Raw genomic sequence first — 22200 nt, forward strand, 5'->3', positions numbered from 1 at the left:
CGCACAGCCAGCTCTAATAAGCCTGCTTTAATAAAGGCAACACTTTGCTGCAGGTAAGTTGATTAATGACTCAAGCGAGGCTAAATTTTTCACACCACTTCCAAAGTCAGCACTTCCACACTATTCCTAATGGTTTACCAAAGCTGCTTGAGGCGCAATGCAGGTACAGTACAGGGAGTATCGTCTGTTCCCAAGCAGATTATTTACACTTTGCCTTTATCAGCCATCTAGAATCAGGCTATTAGTCATCACAGAGCAGATGAAAAGCCAGAGAAACTGAGCATTTACTGTAAAATGTTGATGGATGTAGCAGCATCTTAGTGGTCATACATCAACAGCCGGGCATCACTGACTCACTGATCACTCAATTCTCCAGAGCTGATAGATGTTTTTTATTTAGTACGCACATCATGAAATGTTTGGTTAGACTAGAGACGCTGGCAAACTCAACATATGAAATCTACTGATTTGACACATTCCATCCTAAAACATAACAGCAATAAAAGGTGTATCTTGAGGCAAACAATCTGCAAACTCAATCAGATAGCAGTGTCAGACTTGCCTCGGTGCTGAGCCATGAAAAACATGCACCCATGGACATAGAGTGTGTCTCAATTAAAGAGCTGAAAACTCTGTGAGCAGACATGAGAATTTGGACTGTAAACACACTAATATTATTCATTACACGGCTTTAATGATGCATATGATTCATCAAGGAATCCTTACCAAGTGCTCAAGAAGAAACACACAAAAAAGCATTGATACACATTAATGAAAACAAGAAAAGGGGGAATGCTGGTGCCACTGAGAAGCACTGGTGACTGGCCTGGCACATGTGCTCTTCTTCAGGCGCTGTATACAGTGTGTGCGTGCATATCTGTTCCTGCGTGTGGATATAAGGGTATTTGAAAGGGACGTCCCTGTACTTTAGAGAGTGGCTCCCACGACAGCCTGGGGTGCCACATCCATCTACGTCTTTTTGCCAAATTTGATTTTAAATATTTATCACACCATACATCTTGGCTGAAACAAATTGCTGGCAAAGTGCTATTGTCTGGGAAACATGTAGTAAGAAGGATGGAGGTTTTAAAGGAAACATCAATGTTTCATTTGGTAAAATATATGACTGGGAAGTGTATGTGCAACTACAGCAGTTTTCAAACAGGAGGATGATACAGAAGTACAACTTTCTGAAGTTTATTTTTCCTGTGGCGTGTTACGAGTTCAAAAATTGGGGATGGAGACAAGAGAAAAAACCACAATAACAACACTGGTCCGGCCGGGTTAAGTCAAACGATGATTTTAATGAACACACGCGTGGGAGATGGGCACCGTATGCAGACAGCCTCAGATCTCAAAATCTGCTCCTGCTGAGATGGGGCAGAAAACTCCAGCATGCTCTGTTCTCTTCTAATCAGACAAATAAGGCGATGACTCTCTGCAAACAGTATTTCTTATAACATCATAAAACAATATCCACAATAAATCAGCAGTCTAATGTAATGCAAATCAGTTTAACTAATGCAGTAGTTATCAGCTTCTTCTAATTCAGGAGAATAATGCAAACTAAAACTACATAATAATTCACAATCTTTAATTAGGGGTATAACATGGCATAAAATAATATTATAACGTAACAGGCGTAAAGGCAGATGCGGGGTATTTTGAGATGAAATCCTCTTTATATCTTTCTACAGCTGTATAATGTGTGTGGATCTTTCCATTCATAACATGTATTAAAATTGCAAATGTAAATTTGTCATTTATTAATCTTACTTCTGTGTGGTCTTTTTTAATTGTTTCTTTTTTGATGGTGTTATATATTGAGCACAAATCCTAGATGAACAAAAATCCAAAGAATCATTATGCATAAATGATAAGGATAAAGTGATACATTTTCACAAAGAATAAATAAACAGGAAAATATTAATTGCATCTGGGCTGTGGATTCTGTTTTAGGTGAGGTGACACTATATAGGTTGTCATTCTTCAAGCAAGAGTCTACACGGTATGCCTCCAGATTCCCTGCTGTGTGTGTGATGTGCCTCCTGCATCACATTTCTCACATTTGACACATTTTTTAACCAAGGAAACTTAGAAACTTTTTTTGAAAGAACACACTTGTATACTTTGTATTTTTTCTATTTGACCTGAAAGTTAGACTGACTCTGTGTAGCCACCATATTCTACCATTAAACAAGGAGATGCCTTGCTTGAAGGCATTTAGCCAGTGATTGTTGATGAGGAAGAATGCAATATATGTTCACGTTCACTGAGAAACCAATATATTGGTCATAGGGCAACTAACTGTTGCAGTAAGATTGGACACAATTCAGAGTAATGGCAGCTTTCTCTGCAAACAAAAGATGATTTACAGCTTACCTGGGGGACAGGAAAGCCACTCCAGCACAGCATCCCTCTGGTAGATGATGTCAAAACAGCAGAACAGCCAAGCAACTCAAATATTTCTCTACTTGTGTTACATTGCTGTGCTTAAGGGAAGGTGCTGTCACATATTTGATTTACTACATTGGTTTCACTCTGAACAACACATATTTCTGGAAAGAGTTTATTTGATACAAAACTATAATACCAGAGAAAGTTTTGTCCGTAGCGGCAAGCACAGTAAAAGTATTCTCCAGAGGGAAAATACTGCACCCGGGAATAAATGACAAACAAATAAATGATGGTTGGATATGTTTTAGGCGAAAATAATCCACATACTCTGTTCTCTTCATACAGTTTAAAGTGAATTACCCACCTGAATGCTTCCACTAAATCCATTCAGCCAACACTTTTTTTTCAAAGCACCAAACAAACAAAGAAAAACATTATACAGCATCATGTGTTATATTGCTTCAGCAACATCTGGCTTTGTTTATCCCCTTAATTGACTGATGACTATATTTGTGTAAAACATACTGAATATAAATTTCAAATTGTCCCATTACTGTTACTTACAAATTAAAATGAATTTCCACATGTTTGCTCACTAAATATTCAGTAAGTGATCTCAGTTTGTACGATAAATCATATCTTACGGCTCTCTTGTGTTTGTGCCATACATTCAACTGACCACACGGTGGTGCTCTTGTCTTGTTGACAGTAAAGATATGAAAATAGGGAAGAAAAGAGATGGTGCTGGCAGTCTGCAAGATCTGTAGAACTAAGTATCATCATAATATATTCATGTTTTTTAAGCTGCTATTTGCACATGTCTATCTTGAGTTGCATTTTAGTGTATGCTATAATGATAATATATGATATTTAAAGTAATGTATTACAATATACATAAACTAATATTAATACGTTCCAAACTAACATGACACCTGAAGTGGCTTCATCAACTTTTTCACTTTACTTCAAGGGATTTGTGTTATTAGTGCTCTTTTTGTGTTAAAATATTCCCAGTTCATTGTGACATTAACTAACCACAAAGCATTGACACTAACTAACCGTAAGGCGTAACGCCTGTTTGTCTTCCCTGGCAACAGTAACAGCTTCTAGGTGTTCCACTAGATGGCACTTGTGTAGCACCACAACTGGGGTAACTGGTCATTGTGCTGTTGCCATTGTTTAAGTAAACACTATTTCCTTTACCAAAGGACTGGCTAAATGCAGCAATGATTAATTACCAATTCAGTGTTAGTACACATTATTATCCAGTATTCAGAAAGAGGCACGTAAACAGCACATTTCACAAAAACAAAATGATTCAGGAGCTTTAAGGCCATTTGGAAATGCATCCCACAAAGCTTCTCAGCACATAAATATGTATTACATCTGCAACTCAATTAGGCATGGTGAAATCTGGCCTTTGGGGTAGAAACCTGTGAACCTGCATAGATTTACCCTAACCACTCCTCTGTAGACCTTCAGCTGTACAGCTTTTGCTCATACTGATAATCATCCCAGCTGACCTGTATATGGAGGCTGTAATCTAATATACACGTTTGATCTGTGTGCACTACAAGAATTAGGGTTCCTTGCATACACCAGGCACATACCATACAAGTGGAATAAGGTCTGTCGAATAACTTCATCACAGTCAGCCGTGTGGAGCTGGCATATGCAAATATCCCAGAAATCCAAATGGAGAACTGCAGCTTCATTAAATTTGGCAATAAAATATTTGCAATACCTCATTGGCTTCTAATGGCCATAATGAGGAGTATGACTGAATCCAATCGGCTTGTGTTAGATTTAATTTGTTTGGCATTTCACAGATGGGAATGCATTTAGAACTGTGAGTAGACATGAGAAGTCATTATAAAACCCAGGACATAAGCGGAGGCTGCCTTGTGGTTAGTTTGTGGCACCACAGGGCCACAAAGGCCTCTACTCTTTCAAATAGGGATGAGTCCCTGAATACTGTTATGGAATATACAGCAGCCAAAGTCTCAACCACATACTGGAAATACCAGTGGTTGATTTTACCAGATTGCATTTCATCATATTAGGTTACCGGAACTTAATTAATGCAATTCCATTCCTTACAACTATCTGCAGCTGGCATTTGTCCAAGTCTAGATAAGATTGGCTTGCAGCCTAAGCATGCCAACTAAAAAGATACCACAGGAATAAACAAAGATGCTTCTTGTTAACTGAGAAATTAGTTAAAAGCAGACAGAGAATGCTGCTGTTGAGATTAATTTGCATTGTGTAATTGAAACAGCTCACTGCAAATAACAGGAAATAAAGTATAGATACAAAAGAATCTATCTATCTATCTATCTATCTATCTATCTATCTATCTATCTGTCTATCCGTCCATCCGTCCATCCGTCCGCCCGCCCGCCCGCCAGTAAAATGAGTAATGAAGAGTACTATGTTGGAACAATGCACAGAGCAAATAATTATATCCTGTCAGGACTCAATTTGGTCACATCCATCTCTTTTTAGAGCAATAGCACAACCTATTCTACAAATATACCAGCTAATCAATTAAAAATTCCAAATAAATGTAAAGATGCACAACCCCCTTACTGTGCATTGCTGAAATAAATTGGCTGTGACCCAAACATGACCCTGCCTGTTGTTCATGAGACCATTAAATTTCCTGCAAAGGGTTCAGTGGGGCACTGTGTTTGTGTATATGTATGTGTATCAACATGAGGCAGTGTGTATATACTGTATGTGTGGGTGTGCTTGCATGTGTGAGAGAAGATAGTGGTTCACACATGTTATTCATCACAAGTTACTAGGTCATTCATTCATTTCCTTATAATGCACTTATTTGAATATCATTACCATACCATCATTTTTATGGGAACCAGTGTTTTCAGATTATGGTAGTTTGTATAGTGCACACATGAAACCTTGTAGTAGTCAGTTTTTCAGTCTGCTTGTTCCTTCCTGTTACTATGGAAGAGTGACAAATTAAATTTCAGATGACTTAATAAGGCTATCAGAAAAGCTTTATTGCATCTTGACAGTGGTTCTTTTCTTCTCAAGGAATGGAACACCATTCTTTCAAATCATTTGGGCATTTTACATTTATTTCATAGTCACAGTGAGACAGATATGAATTCAGAGAGACGATGGAGGGATGACATGCAACAACCCAGACTGTGAATGGGACCTGATCTCTTAGTGGAACAATAAAATTATTCTCTCATTTGGTGTTTTGATTATTGTGGTGGAAAGCTCAGTCTAATATATGCAGAGTCTCCCATAGGTTTTCAACTAGGGTAGTATTGGCTAACTGTTAATGGTTCACTTTTCATTTTAATAATCACCAAACCATTCAGTGACTTCTTGTTCCCTATGGTTGAAGTTGTCATCCTTGAAGAAATCACTCCCATCAGCATACAAATGCTTGGTGATAGGATAAAAGCAAACACTCAGAACAACTTTGTAATGATTTGCAATGACCCTTCTCTTTATGGGGAGAAAGAGGAGTCATATTTGGTATCAAGCTACATTAACCCTGATTACATCATTGGAAGCTAACCTCTTTCATTAGTGCAGCAAAATGACCTGACCTATAAATTAGCTTATGCTGCAGAATTGTCCAATCAATATTTCACGTAGATTTGTTTTTTAGTATGAAAGAGAGAAAATTATAGAATATTTCATTTTACAGTATTGTTTACTCTAGGGTCAAAGTTTCAGTCTGTTTGCTTTTGCATGCTGCTGGGTTGAGGCCCTTCTCTCCACACCTTTTTATTGTGTCAGTAAAACTGTAAATTCTAAGTTCATCTATGACGTTAGAGATGCTGAATTTAGTTATGTATACTAAATGTGTAAATTAGCATAAAGTAATGTAAACCCAAGATAATGTTTTACACAAATATATGTGTAATTACCAAAATCTTGGTCAGTTTAGTGTTAATGTTCTACATGCTGCCATTGACACTGGCATCAAATTGCTATACTTGTTCTCAATCTCGTTGTTTCTCAGATCAGAATTGAAATTCATAAAACAGCTTGTTCAGACTCTACATAATCAAGTCAGTTGTGCACATCATAACAGCAATTTGTCATTCTTGTGAACAAATTGCAAATGCTTTGGCACACTCATGCAAATGAATATAAAATGCTGTTCCCTGCATTATCAATTGCTTATGTCATGTAGTTCAAAATATATTATATTGGTTCTTTGTTGAAGTCCCCATAACAGCTAAGCACTACTGCAACGCACAAGTCATTATGTTCAATAAGGCTGTAATAATATGTCAAGCATATTTTCTTGACACTTCTATTAGGCCTTTTCTGTAAACGTGTTGTGACATGATCATGTCATTGCTTTACAGTAAAGAAAAAGACAATCTTTTAAAGCACTGTATGAAACAAAGCAAAAAATAAATAAATAGAAAATTGGAAATCAAAACATTGCAAACTTCCTTCAGGCAGAACATGCAGAGCTGTGTGGTGATTTACATTGCAGTCTTTATACGTTTGCTGATTTTGCCCTCTGTTAGTCTAGAGAAGATATCTTTCCTTGCTAGGCATTGTGCAGAGAATCATTTTGCATCAACCCTCTACAGGCATCTACTATGATGTATTTTTTACTTTGTGCAATGCAGTGCTGTCAGAAATCTTTTTTCTTCTGTATTCCCACATCATTTTCTTTCAACAAATTACAGCCCAAACAATAAAGGTGAAACTGGGAATCCAGTCTTAAATTCTTGCAATCAGTCTACTACATAAGCAATGTTTAACTGTGCTGTTGGAACCATAGATGCCAGCATCATCCAAAAAACTATGGTATGAAAATTCTCACACTCTCTAACTATTGACAACAAAACAAAGAATTTTTACTATTTTGTTCATTAACTAATCACATTTAAGCAAGCATTGGTTGCATGTAGGTGATCAACCAATTTACCTTTTCAAATATATATATATATATATATATATATATATATATATTAGGGGTGCAACAATACTTGTGTCGACATTGAACCGTTCGATACAGTGCTTTCGGTTCGGTACGCATATGTATCGAACAATACAACATTTTAAATTTATTTTATCAACTTTTCTTCTGACAATGCTGTCTGTGTTGAGCGCTCAGTGGATCTGCGTTCCACTACTCCGCCTAGGCTGCACTGTCAAGCGCAGATTCACTGTGTGCAGTGTGGGGGTAAGCTAGCGAGACAGAAGCTAAGCTCGTTGCAACATGGCAATTGCCTCGATGCTACCCGAAATTGAGCCTCCCCCACCCTCATTCAGATCTGGCGTTTGGAACTATTTTGGTTTTCATGTGAAGCATGACCCTGAAGGTAAGCATGCAGTTAGCTTGTTAACGTGTTGAGGCAATCCAGCCCCACGCACGGGGCGATACACGGTAGCTCGTTAACGAAGATTTCAGATTAATGCTGACAGCACTAGTGGGAACACAACGAATATGACTGCACATTTACGCCGACATCATCCTAGTGCATAGACAAGTGGAAGCAGACAAAAACAACAAGCACGCATGCTGCATGCTACAAACTTTAGCCGAGTCATTAGACAGCCGTTAGCACATGAGTCTCCTTATGGGGACCTGAAATGTTTAATATACTGCTGAGAGTATAGCCCAGAAGAAGCGTATAGTATACCTTTTATTTTGGAAAGAGCCATTTCTCTGTAATAAACTCACTGTCACCTGCTTACTGCTACTACTGCACATTCATTCCCAATGTATATACTATATATATATATAATGTTCTTCCTCTACCCCAGATAGATTTCTTTTTAAACTATTTTCTTGTTTCAGCAACATTAAATTTAAAAACTGTACTTTTGAGTTAAAATATTTATTTATAATTTTAATAAATGACAAATTAAAAAGGCATGAAGATTTTTTTATATCGAAAAAATATCGAACTGTGACACCAAAGTATAGAACCGAACCGAACCGTGAATTTTGTGTATCGTTGCACCCCTAGTATGTATATGTATATATATATATATATATATATATATATATATATATATATATATATATATATATATATATATCCCTCCTGCCATCCTTTAAAAAACTCACACCCATCACCCTAGGGACCATTCTCAGCCACGCCATAAAAAGACCATATATCCATATTTTATTCCACTTTAAATTAGCCAACCTTGTAAAACTACTTCTCCCTGAAATATTCATGTAAAGTTTTAATTATATTTTCGTTGTTTTAACCCTTCAAATCCCAGTGTTATTACATGAGCGCCCTGTGTTATAAGCCCCAAAAACCAAAAAACGAAACTAAATATTTCCACAAAAAACCAGTTGAAGTAATATGTGATTGTCATTATAAGTAGGCCTTTAGATGGACCAAAGATTGGCACCAACATACATTTTGACCTGCCATTATTTTTTTTGCATTTTTTTTGCAATTTAAAAATTAAAACTTCAAGGCCCTGAGTCTTCATTGACATCCAAGAAAAGAAGAAAAAATAAAATCATATGATGATAATTTGGGGTTGAAAAATAGCGTTTATAATGGAAGTCAATGGGCAGAAAATGGTCCCCAGGGTGATGGGTGTGGGGATTTCTGCTGCTCAGCCATTTTAGGCTGATTTAAGGAATTCACACTGGAATATTAACATTGACAGGTAAAAACTATCCTGTGGCAAGTTTGGTTATATTCCACTGAACACAGTGGAAATGGCAGCCATTTAACACATAGCAGTGGCACAAAAAGGTCCCAAGAAGGCAGGAAGGTTAAATAAATAAATAAATATATATATATATATATATATATATATATATATATATATCAGGGGTGGGCGATAGAAATGATATACGATAGAAACGATATAAATTTGGCCAACGATAGAGATTTTGACTATATCGCTACTATACATTTGATGAAAAGACAAATCAGAAATGCCAGTTACCTCTTTTTAAATGGTCAACATGTTTACACGGAATGAATTTCATTTATAGTAAACATTACATCAAATGTAGGTTTCTTTGCATGGCATTGGAGGTAAAGTTAACTTTTGACACACTTCTCTAAGCAATTTTGAAGTTGCCACCAAAACAGCACATACATATAGCAAACTGCCATAGTTAAACTGGAAATGGCTGTAATTCATCCAGAACCTCATCCAGGACCCAAATACGAATGCAAAACAAAAAGCAATGTGTATTATTTGGCTGTAAGAAATAGTCCTGGGGCCTGTTCTTCGTACCTCGCTAAGTAAGTTAGCTGGATTAGATTGTTGACGATTTCGCGTGATCTTTGATCGTTCGGTTCCCCGAAGCTCATCCGGGACTTGCTGTCATAGCAACAGAGCCGTAAGCGTAAACCTGCTCGGGAGCAGGTTTACTTTATGTAAACAGGATTAGATCGCGGCCACGCAGGTATGTCCGCTTCATTTATACGAAAGCAACAGCGATATTTTTCCACTGTTTCACCATAAATAAATATTATCAATGTAACTAAAGATAATGCAGCACTTGATCCTTTTATTGATGTCACACAGATACATACAGGTCATTTCCTAAAAAAGGGAAATGTACTATTAACATTCTATTACATGTATGTGATTATTACAGATGTAATTCATATTTCAGAGTAGTAATTGTAAATTACTTCGTGTAATCAAGATGAGAGACCACGGCTATAAAAGCGAAGGTGGATTTGGGAAGCCTGTCGCAGCCATGTCCTGTCCGTATACGCGACCAACCCATTGCGGAAGGTGCAAGATTGATAAGGAGAGTCCTCAGAATTCAGCGTATATTGCGGGACAGACAGGATCCTTTAGCTCAGCGCGACAGTGTGCTCATAGAGAGATATCGATATTCCCGTGAGGGTATTATTTACTTAACCAACTTGTTGACGAGGGGGTGCAGGACCACCACCTGTCTTTTTTTCCTCTGCCCTTTTCTTGGTTGCTGTTATGAACAAACTAACAGAGTATTACAGGCCAGTATTACCTTGCCAAGAGATGCAAAGCAATCTAAGAGATAAATATTACCATTCTGTAGAATACTCCTGTATTCCACTTTTACTTGTTCCCATGTTCTTGTGGGTCCTGTTGTGGCTCTAATGTGAAAGGGGATATAATATAACATATTATAATATAATATAATGCCATATGATATTGGACAATATAGTGTCATATGATAGATCTACCCTACCGCCTACTGGTGTTGGCCAGAGGGGCCGATGGCGCGATATGGCAGCCTGGCTACAACCGTAGCTGCCTCCACCAGTGTGTGAATGTGGGAGTGAATGAATAGTGGTATCGTAAAGCGCTTTGGGTGCCTTGGAAAGCGCTATATAAACCCAATCCATTATTATTATTATTATTAAATTACCTACGAGTTTGATTTGTCAGCAACTTTCTGCCAGCCCTCTCTCCTTGCTTTTGCAGCCTTTGCAGTGTTCTCTTGCGTTTTAATTAAACTCTGAAACTCCTGAAATCCCTCACTCATGAGTTCTTGCTCTGCTGCCGGAAAATACCGAGCACGCCCCTTGGACATTTTCGCCGACCAATCAGCGGGTTGCCGATCAATGTTTCTACTATCGATGCGTAGCCCCTTTTACGACACCCAGTGATGTCACATTCCTGCGTCCAGCTGTACTGATCGTCAACAGCAGGTGTGTTCGGGGAACCGGATTAGCGAGCTCACGGTTAGCGCGATGGTTTGGTCTTGGATGTGTCATTTGATCTTGGATGTAGTAAGCGACGTACGAAGAACAGGCCCCTGAACAAGAAATTCAAAACAAGAACAAGGAGCAGGAACCACATCAGGGGACCACAAAAACAAAAAACAAACCAGCTGAACAGGACAAATGGGAAGGCAGGTACATGGGCTTCTCTCTGCACTGATTTGTGCGTCCTCGCCTCCTCTGTCCCCTGTCCTACCAAAGATGCTGAGACTGCCAAAGATAACACAGACTGGGAAGCATAACGCAGCATTTTTGTGCTAACTTTGTGATTTCCAAATACCTATTAGCTGAAAACATTGGGTTCCTTAAAAACTGAAGAAACAGATTAAGTGGAGGATATAAGAAGAACTTGCCTGAAATAAAAACTAACTGTTCATAAGCACATGAACAGTATCTGAAAGTCACTTCTTTATGAAATAAGAACAATGCCACTAAAGACCTGACACAGGACCTGAGAGATACATCTGACCCTTCAGCTGATCCATCAATGGTTCACCAAAGCCCCATCAGAAATGGCCTCAGTGAAAGTCATTCTTAGAAAAGAGAAACAGGTAACGAGATTCCACAAGAAGTGGACTGAAACTTGGTAACTGTATATTTGTGGTTCAAATGATCATAAGTATGTATGAGGAGGTCAGGGGAGGGGTAGAACAGTAAGTGTCTATAGCTTTCTCATGGCTTGGGGCTGGTACTGAGGTTCTTGTCAAAACTGATAGAATTGTGAATGAAGAAAAGTACAGTCAGATTTAAATCCATCATACAACAGCATCTGGAAAGCCTCTGATTGGTAACAGCCTCATTTTTCAGCAAAGCAATGATCCCCAAAACACTGCTAGAACAATAAAAGCATACCTGGATAGAAAAACACACCATGGAACACTATCGGTCATGGATTGGCCTCCAGAGGCCAGACCTCAACATTACTGAAGAAGTGTGGAATCGTCTTAACAGAACGTAACAAAAAGCAGCTGAAATCCAAAAAAAGAAGAGTTTTGGAAAATCCTTGAAGAAGCCTGGAAAACTATTTCTAAAACTTCCATAGAGAAACTGGACGAAAGCTTGCCTACGAGTTCAGGTTGTGTTAAGGAATAAAGGTGTTCATGCAAAATATTGACTTTAATTAAAAATTTAACATCTCTGTTGTTGCCGTACATACTGTAGTTTGCACTTGTATCAAAAACTTGCACATATTGCACTTGGTTCCTGAAAATAAAATTTTTGAAAAAGACTTTTTGAACAGCCGAAGACATTTCAAAAATACTATATACTATGGAGGGAAGACTCCTCAAACAATTAGTCCTTTATAATCAAAGCTCATTCAGTTATTTAAATGATCAAACATTCTGCCTTTAAACTATTGCTGTGTGTGGTTAAAAAAATGTATATTTTGTATATCTGAATTAAAAACATGTCATGAGCACTGTTATAACTAAGATCATCAAATATAGTAAAGTAGTAATTCAGTACCTGAAATCCTTCAGATTTTCTGTGCTTGCACCTTAGGTGGGAAAAGAGGAATCAAAAATGGGACATAAAAATATGGTGTATATACTTAACAAGGGTGGGAACGAGACACAGGTTAATGCAATCAAACACCTAACATGGGCTAGAGTTACAAACATGAATGAGGAAAAAGAACAAAAAATAAAACTAGACTAACACAAATGAGAAAACAAAACTTCAAAGTAAAAACAGGAAGTAATAAAAGACAACCAAAAGGATACTATGCATGATGACACAGACTATGGACACAGGAGGTAGGAAACACAACAAAATCAGCCAATATAACAGCGACCAAAAAACACAATAAAAACCCAGGATATTTACATTTTTATGTCATTAGATAATCAATAGCCAATTTCAGGAGCACAGTGTTTTACACTTGGATTTCTAAAGCAAAACACCACAGAATTATGTTTAAGTCAATGTGAGGTGTCCCTGAAATGGTTATTCCATAAAGTACAAGTTTATAGTTTAGCTACAGTAAACAACAAAAAGGCAGAGCACAGTGCACAGAATGAGAACATGTAGGCTACTACATATATCTAAAACACATAAAACATGGAAACAACGCAGAAATACTAGGCACAATATTATACAACAATGACAAAATGGTTCCCCTGCTCAGTGGACTTTGTATTTTTGGCTACAGATTTACATGGACGTCACAATAAATGCTCTTATTTAGGCGATCGTGGCTCAAGAGTTGGGAGTTTGCCTTGTAATCGGAAGGTTGCCGGTTCGAGCCCCGGCTTGGACAGTCTCGGTCGTTGTGTCCTTGGGCAAGACACTTCACCCGTTGCCTACTGGTGGTGGTCAGAGGGCCCGGTGGCGCCAGTGTCCGGCAGCCTCGCCTCTGTCAGTGTGCCCCAGGGTGGCTGTGGCTACAATGTAGCTTGCCATCACCAGTGTGTGAATGTGTGTGTGAATGGGTGGATGACTGGATATGTAAAGCGCTTTGGGGTCCTTAGGGACTAGTAAAGCGCTATATAAATACAGGCCATTTACCATTTACCATTTATTTGCTGTGTGACAGAGGATGAACTCCTTTATAGCCTCTATCATCTTCGGATGTGTTCTGCTGCTTTCCTATAATTTTATTTCTGCAATTTGCAATACTGCCATACTTCCTTACTTCCTTACTTCTCATCAATTAGCAGGCTGTAGTCCCACTTATCTGTGCAGATTCCTTCATGTTTAGTTGTTGTACACATAAGTTTTTAAATGTGTTCTACAATTCATAAATATGACTTTAACCCATGAGCTATTCTCTGTATGATGACTCATACCATAATTGATCTACCTACTTTAGACATAAAACCATTTGCTGAGATGTGCTAAAACATCTGCAAAAATGGCTTTTATTTTGTTCATAAATACATTTTTATTATGCTCAAAGAAATGCGTGTTTTACTGTATCATATGTTTTAATTCTTAGAACTGAAGCTGAACTGAACCGAAAACAGCATGACAAGTCTCTCACTGGATAGATGTGGGGTCTGCATTGTTGCAAATATCAAGTAAGTGACAGTATTGTGAGGTCACCTTGCACGTCAGAAATACGTGCACATAATCTACACCCACATGAGTGATTTTCAGGTTTGTATTTTTGTTTTAAATCCAAGTCATGTCAGAAAATCAATCATTCTCTCTCAGATCACCCTTTTTCTCCTGTTATACCAACAAACAGGACTAATGGGATGACCTGTATTACATTACAAAAAAAACTGGTAATGATTTAACTTAGCACACACTACTCATTAACAGCAAATCACACCCTAATACTGCAGTACATCCTACCAATTACTGTCATGCTACAGGCAGTGCGGAGATCAACTGTACAATCGTTAGCTTATATTAGGCAACAGACAGTGAGAAGAGGATGCCACAGGGGTAATGTGAATCTTCACACTTGTTGCAAGCAAAACGAAGACAATTATTTTAATTGCACTGCACCCAGCTATGTGCAGTCTGCAGTAGTGAGTGTCCCTGATCCTTGTGATATATTACTGCAGTGTCCATGAATTCAAGGGTTGCCTCTTAGAGATCTGGGGTATGGCCTCAGTCTACTTTATGACGTTTTGCTGTGTAAAAAAAAAAAAAACCCTTAAAAAACACGCCTTCAGTCTTGTTCCCAGTAAAGCATTCAGATATACAGTAGCTAAAGGCCCCACTGCAGCAGTTTTTCATGTTAACATAATCCAGAGTGATGGCTGGTTAATTTGTTTCGCTATTCTAATAACCTTGCATATAAATAGTTACTACCAGCATGTGTATTTCATGCATTTTCACCTCTTGAGCCTCGGAGGAAATTAGCATTTGAATTCGTAATCATGTCCCTTTTAAGTTGCATCACATGCAGCGGCTGAAACGAGGAGACAATTAACCTGCACAGCTAAGTGGACAAGAGACTCTGACAAAAATAGCTCAGAGGAAAATGAAGTCAAGTTGCATATTTCACATGCTGTCCTAATCGGGTTGGCTATGGATAAAGACTTCATCATCCAATCTTAGGTAACATGACTTGTAATATGATAAAATTTCAATACACAGCTGTAATGCACCTCTTTCAATAGAATGTAACATGCCTTACCCATGGGAATTGGCTTACTTACAACACCTATTTATGTATCTATCTGTGAATGGAATGTTTATATGTGATATAAAGAACAAATTCCACCTATGTGGGAGAAAATAATACTGTTTGTGTCACAGGGACTGTCCTTACAATAACAAATAGATCATATGTAGCTGCTGACAGGTAAAAATCTTTCTTTTCTCCAATGTGTGAGCTAAGAAAAGCAGACTTATTTTTCCAGGATGACAACATATTTTCACCATCTTCCAAAGTGTTTTGAGTGGATTGTAGGGCCCTGAGGTGGTGAAAAATGGTATCAGCTCCCAGAGGAGCATGTAATCCTTCAACTTATTTGAAAGCATGAAAATCACCAAAGAAGGATTTAGGTTTTAATGTCCCCTCCTATACTGAACACATGAGACAATGCAGAAAAAGAGGCATTGCAGGTCTAAACAAAGAAGTTGTGAGGGTATGGTTTGAATTTTGGTTTCATGTTTCAGAATATTAAACTTGCAAAAAGAAGAGTTAATTTTGTGGCTAACTGGTATGAAGGTGGGTCCTAAAAGGTACACTGCTATTGTGGGTTTAACACTGAATGGGGACCGTGATTTTATATCAATCATTTAAAACAGTCTTCAGGCCATCATATGAACAGGATCATAATTTTTCATAGATTTCTTCACAATCAGATTTCTTTTTGAAACCTTGGTGGTCCAAACAAAGTGTGTTTAACAGTCCAGGACATCAGCTCATTTTTCCGAGTCCCGAAAGTTTCATAATCAGTGTATTCTTCATTACTTCTTTTACCCAAATCCCATTCACTGCAAAAAGTTGTGTTACCACCATCAAATATCAAAAAGAGGCCAGTATTTTAAGATTAAGGGCAGGTCATTTGAAAGTGCTGCAAGACCTAGCAAGAAACTAATGATTTACGAGCTAAGGTAAGATAACTTTCCCCACAACTTGTGGAAAGTTATGTTCATGCTCTTCTTTCTCCCATTCGTTGTGCTTTATATGTTTATCAATCCATTTGTGTACAAAACGATTTTATAACTGCAAATACAGCAAAAGAACAGTAGTTAGTCAATTAGAACACCAGTGAAAAACCAACATATCCTAGACTAAATTAGTAACTCTACATATGCACAGATAATTAGTTAAGTTGGTTTAACCCTTAAATGCTATTCATATTTCATATCTCATATGGGCTGGGTCAATTTTTGACTCAGACCAAGAATTCCCACATAACAAGTGTCCATAGCAAATTTTGAACTACAGATCTGATTAGAATGCATGAATGGCCTATCTTAAATTAATAAATGGATAATTAATCCTTAATAAATCTTTCAGAGAGCTGAGAGAGTAATTTTTCTTTCATCACAAATGAAAACGGCAAGAGAATCCTCATTTCTATACCATCTATAATAATTCCATATTAATGAACACTATGTAATAAAATATAAATCTATCTACCACATCTAGCACGTCTACCATATGCACACAGAAAAAAAGAATGGCTTTACTATTGCTGTAGCATTGCCTCCATGACACACTGAAATAATTTAATATATTTATTTTCCATGTAGCTCTAAACAGACTGGGTTTGTGTAAGGAGTCTGTCATGTTGTACAAAGTCAAATATCATGAGAGGTGGCTCATAGGGACAGAAAGTCAGGGTTATTATTAATAAGTGGAGGAGAAAGAACATTATGCTGGCAAGCTGGCTCATGAGCCAGCAAATTGAGCTTGCAAGTACTAAAGCACCATAGAGATAAGTCATTAAGATGCCCAGAATGAAACTAAGAAACTGGATTATCATAAAAAAGGACTTAGTGTGATTGTGGAATTTCTTCTTCTTCTTTTTTTTGTTTTAGTTTGCAAAACAGTAGAAACCTTCTTGTGTTTTAACAAAAGCATTTAGTCAGGTTTGCTACTCTGTTAGTGGCTGTAAGTGGAACCATTAGAAAATGTATGAACCTTTAAACCAAGGTCTCTATTTCCAAAAGCAAATGGCTCAGCTACTTCATCTATCAGTCTGTGAAATGTATTTTTTTTCTCTTGAAGTCACAAAGGTAAAATGTCAGTATGTTGAAGCACTTATGGTTTTGCCAACACCAGCAATGCGGTATTCAGAGCCTGAAGAAGCAACTTGGATAGGAAATGTTTTATTTAAAGCTAAGTTAGTTGCTAGTGAAAGACAGACACTGTCAGCTACTGCTCAAATAGTGCATATAATCATCAGTGGTAGCCCCCGGATACCCTACTATCCAAATCATGTGATAAATTATGTGATGAAAGCATCAGCAGCTCCAACGTTTTGATATGCGGAGCCCCGTGATAACGATTCATGGTTCCCTTCTTCAAGCAGTCGTTTGGGGTTGAACTGAAGTGATTACCAGAAAGTATTGTCTTGTCAAGGATGTCTCATATTACCTGTATTATTGGGCGACCGTGGCTCAGGGGGTTGGGAATTGCATCTGTAACCGGAAGGTCGCCGGTTCGATCCCTGGGCTCTCTGTCCTGGTCGTTGTGTCCTTGGGCAAGACACTTTACCCTACTGGTGTTGGCCAGAGGGGCCGATGGCGCAATATGGCAGCCTCGCTTCTGTCAGTCTGCCCCAGGGCAGCTGTGGCTACAACTGTAGCTTGCCTCCACCATTGTGTGAATGTGAGATTGAATGAATAGTGGTATTGTAAAGCGCTTTAGGTGCCTTGAAAAGCGCTATATAAATCCAATCCATTATTATTATCTGTCTGTTGTTCAAGAGCAAGCTTCTGTAGGTGTTCAAAAAAACATTTCTCTAAATATATATATGTTAGCCTTGAATTAGTCAAGGAAACAAAGGAAGAAAGAAGCATCTTCTTATAAGCCAGATCTGGTGTTGAGGTGTCCTTTTCATTTCACCCTTCATCTCAGGGAAAGTATCACAGAAGTACTGAGCAGGAGGTCACTGACCTCACAGGTCACCTATTATTTCCTGCAGCATGTTCTGTCTCCACATTTGAAGCTTGGTTTGTGAATACAATGAAAATAAGATATATAGCTGAATGGTGTTTTTAAAAGCAAAAAGGACTAGCCAGCAAATGGGTGAGACCAGAAGATAAATGGTAAGACTTTAGCATCTGTAATGCCATTTTGCACCTTGGCTCTGTCTGCGCATGAGTGTTTACAGTATATGATCCGGAGCATATTTTTACATTTGATAAACGATAGCATTATCACATCTGTTTATGGACCCATAGACAAAACCAAAAAAAAGCCTACAAAGCATGCTTGAATTCAAAACAAGTGTTTGAGATTCACCAGTGTTACTTTATTAATGCTGAAAAACTGCTAACGTATGGCACCATTAGGGTTGCAACAGAGATAAGAATGTGAAAAAAAGCAATTTCCGAAAGCAAGATCTAACTAATCAACAACTCTCTTTTCCAGCCCATCTGATATACAAATTGTGCCTAATGAACCTTGCAAAATCAATTACCTAGGTAATACTTTGCATGCAAGGGAAACCAAACACAGAATGTACGATGCATACGTAAACAGACATTACTCACTGCAGATTATTTTGCTCCATTTACATTGCATTAGCACCAGAAACGGAAAACTGACTGGTGCATATTCCTCAATCATGTTCATTTCATTAAAATGCAACCAGGCCAGATAGAGAAACCATACACACCTAACAGCTAATCAGACCATTCTTTACAACAAATGCTGTCATTTGATTAATGTTACAATATAGAGTGGACAAACAAATATTAAGTGTGTATCTTGAACTAGCTAGCGCACAAAATAATGCAGCATAAAGTAGTTAAGCGCCTGATAGATGATGGTACTCCTTTCTGCTAATAAAATCTGTTTTACATGCCTGTTTAGCACTGACACGATGAAATGAAATAGTGCACCGTACACGGTGAAGATAACATTTTTAATGTATTCTATACCATAATGTATTTTGTATTCAGAGAGAAATTGTTCTTTGTAGTGCCTCGAGACCTTGATTAAACATATATCTAGACTTTATCAGGCTTCTGATAGCGAGTCATTTCCAGAATAAATAGACTTTTGTAAAATGTTCTGAGGCTAATAATGGGAAGAGGTATGGTACACAGTTTGGGTATAAATCATCCTTCAGAGCTTACTTTTGTGCTTTTACAACAAAGTAGTGTAGTATATGATCAACAATATATCATTCTCAGTAAAATAAAAGTTGTTGAATTGTGCCTCAGACTTAAAAAAAAAAAAAAAAAAAAAAAAAGCTGATCTACAGCTCTTCTGCAAAGTAACATAGTGGAGAAATTTCAGTTTCTGAGCAGTGGGGCACAAATCTAAATCTGGCGTCATGAATTATTAAAGCCCACTTTATGGAGCTTTCTTCAGAGAAGAATATCCAGCACAGAATAGTACAAGCTTGAGATCAAATGGAGCAGAGTAAAAGAGCCCAATGTGATGCCAAAAGTATTTCCACCATAAGTGTTCAGTGTTGTTTTGCACTTGAACAGAAAAAGAGCTTTATGGCAGAAAAAAGAGGGAGTGGTCAGCCAGTCTGTCTCATCACTTAAATGCACACACAAAGGAAATGAGAAAACTTGGCATATATCCTTTGAGATGGCAAGATGATGACTAAAGAACAGATTTACCTCTCCTGAATATCACTAGACAATAAATAGCTTTCGTTTGGAGGTGAGTGTCAATTGTGGATGAATCTCTTCTCTTGGTGTCATCCAACTCTGCATGCCTTTGTGAAATTGCTTTTTGAGTCTGAGCTGCATTTATAAAACATTTTATCTTATCCCTAAAAGTATTTCTAAATGGCATTTCAGTTGAGTCCCTGCAGGGAAGCTATATACAAAAGTCTTTTATGGGCTTTTTATCCATTTGATTTGGAATGTGGAGTGTTTGGATCGCACACTTGTTTCAAAGCACACACTACATCAAAGGGCATCTTTAGTTTCTCACAGTGTAAATTCAAGACATGTAAAACAATCTTAAAACAAAAATGGAAATTTACTGGATGAATGCAGTGGGGAATAATGTTTATCAGTCACGTAGACAACTTCTGTGATTAATATCATGTAGTTTCTTTGCATCCATTGTCACAAAGCTTACCCAACAAGGGCCTTAGTGGGGTGAGAGCGTACACCAGCTGACACATGGATGAGATGCTGGGTACACCCTGGACAGACCACCAGTCCATAACAGGGTTAAAACAAACAGACAGGCAACAATGAATACTCATCTGCAACAAGCCAGCCAATTGAGAAGTGCAAATTAGCATAACATGGATATCACTGGACTTCTGGAGAAAACTGATACAGCAGGAAGAACAAAGTCCACATAGAAAGGTCCCCTGTGGTAGGTTTGAGCCAATAATTTTCTTCCCTGCTGAAACGGTATACATATGAAAAATGGAAAGTAACAGTGCTAACCACTGCACCACTCATATGGTGCATATATGGTTTCTTCCCATAAAATGGACTGTGAAAGCAAAGTAGTAAAAAAAAAGGTTGAAATATCTAAATAATGAGATGAAAGATACTAAAACCTGCTTAGTACTTATCTCAAGCTTGATACTAAAAAACCTGTTGTTTCCATGCTTTCCACTTTTGCAGTGTTTGCACTGGTAGCTGAACTACCATTCAAGTCAGTCACTAAATACCTAACAACACACCGCTAACACCCTTTAAAAATAGAATGAAAATGAGCTAAATTAGGGTAAAAGTGAGAACACATGCAAATCACTCTGCAGCCAATCTCAGCTGCTCACAACGTGGAAAATCAATGTCATATTAAGGTGCTAATGAAACACTTTTTTTCCTTTTTATAACCTCACAGTTTTAAAAAAAAAATCATTGCATTATATTAGTTTTATGTTGAAGTCATATTGCTCTTTCCACAGTTGTCTCTCTCTTTCTCTCTGTTTTCAGATTACCTAATTAATATCTCTATGGTGAGTTCTTCTGACTGTGTAGTATTTAATCTATTCTCCCAAGATTTTCTACATTTACTACATGTTGGCATTGTTCATGACCATGAAGAACTACTAGTACCACCAATTCATTAATTTAAATTGATTAAAAATGTGTTAAGAACTATTTTTTTAAACTTCTGTAGTAGCAACCCAGTTTCCAAGAACACAGGTCTCCCTGTGAGGTTTTAATTACATAAACGATGTGCTAGAATTAAATCAAAACAAGCCAACACAGTGTATATTTCACCTTTTTTTTCTACGTTTTAACACCACCCTCAACCCATCAACCAGAAATAAAAAGTAAGAAAAAACAAATCCACTCACGCATGATTAGTGTGAAGCAGTCTCTTGAACTTTGAATAATCTACACACCTCACTGTTGGTAATAGTTTTCTGCATCTGTTAGTGAGGTGTATGGATATTCTAGGTAACTCAAGTGAAGGGAGATGTTATAGTAAATGCTTTAAATATAAATTCGTAATGCTGTGCGCTTTATGTCATTCGTGAGTTGCCTTTACATGTTAGACAGGCACCTTCCTTATCTGTTTTTAAATCACGTCTTAAAACATATTTATTTACCTTGGCTTTTAGCACAGCAGGACTTGTTGATGTCTCTTAATACGTTTCTTATTAATTATATTATTTTTAATTTTAAGATATTTTATATGTAATTTAAACTGTTTCCTCTCTGTTTTATATTTGTAGCACTTTGGTCAACATTGTTGGATGTAAAGTGCATTATAAATAAAGATGCTATGCTATGCTATTCATTCATTCTCAACAATCACCATATGCTCACTTTGGTTACTGCTATAGTTTTAGGACACTGACATAGCATAGTCTCTGTTATAGTGTGTACACTGTTCACTATCATAGTCTGTTTAGAGCGCTATGCTTCCACCACTGTAGATATATTCATAGGACACTGTAGATCTGTTTACTACACATACGTAGCACATCTGTATATTTGTTCATAGTACATCTGTATATCTGCCCATCTGTATAGCAATAAAAAAACATCTGTATGCTATACAGATCAT

At 37.5% G+C, this 22200-nt stretch overlaps 1 long non-coding RNA gene across 2 annotated transcripts in view; it reads left to right on the forward strand.

Annotated features, from left to right (window-relative positions):
* Positions 1–7535: 7535 nt before the first annotated feature.
* The window catches only part of LOC309711784, a 35066-nt gene continuing 20401 nt past the window's right edge, over positions 7536–22200 (forward strand). The window contains exons 1-3 of one of the 2 annotated variants that reach the window (XR_014278103.1): positions 7536–7727; positions 14050–14131; positions 21117–21643. This is a non-coding gene — a long non-coding RNA (uncharacterized lncRNA). Of the gene's footprint in view, positions 7728–14049; positions 14132–21116; positions 21644–22200 lie in introns of those variants that run through there. The other variant, XR_014278102.1, reaches the window with a different exon arrangement.

The sequence above is a fragment of the Aulonocara stuartgranti genome (assembly GCF_965226115.1).
Source record: "Aulonocara stuartgranti genome assembly, chromosome: 1".
Classification (NCBI taxonomy): Eukaryota; Metazoa; Chordata; class Actinopteri; order Cichliformes; family Cichlidae; genus Aulonocara; species Aulonocara stuartgranti.